Source organism: Sinocyclocheilus anshuiensis, unplaced genomic scaffold (assembly GCF_001515605.1).
Source record: "Sinocyclocheilus anshuiensis isolate Anshui unplaced genomic scaffold, SAMN03320099.WGS_v1.1 scaffold1070, whole genome shotgun sequence".
NCBI lineage: Eukaryota > Metazoa > Chordata > Actinopteri > Cypriniformes > Cyprinidae > Sinocyclocheilus > Sinocyclocheilus anshuiensis.
In genome coordinates, this window is record NW_015539881.1 from 112671 (window position 1) to 112911 (window position 241).

At 44.0% G+C, this 241-nt stretch overlaps 1 protein-coding gene across 1 annotated transcript in view; it reads left to right on the forward strand.

Annotated features, from left to right (window-relative positions):
* The window catches only part of LOC107685425 (polypeptide N-acetylgalactosaminyltransferase 5-like), a 22030-nt gene that overhangs the window by 20075 nt on the left and 1714 nt on the right, over window positions 1-241 (forward strand). The gene's annotated exons all lie outside the window — the stretch shown is intronic.

A 241-nucleotide genomic window follows, 5' to 3' on the forward strand; every position in this document is an offset into this window, starting at 1 on the left:
TGTGTCTGCCCGTCTCTATCATCAGCTTGTGTCCGCTGAGTCTGTATCTGGTCAACGTGCCTCTCAGTTTCTTATCTGACACTGTGTACAGATACTCTGCCATACTGTACTCTCTCTTTAGGGCCAACTAGCATTGCACTTTACTCTGTCTCTCACTCTCTCACTCTCTTTCTCTCTCTCATTCAGCTCAGCTCCAACAATGAACTGTTCCAATTATACACTTATTTTCACATAGCTATGA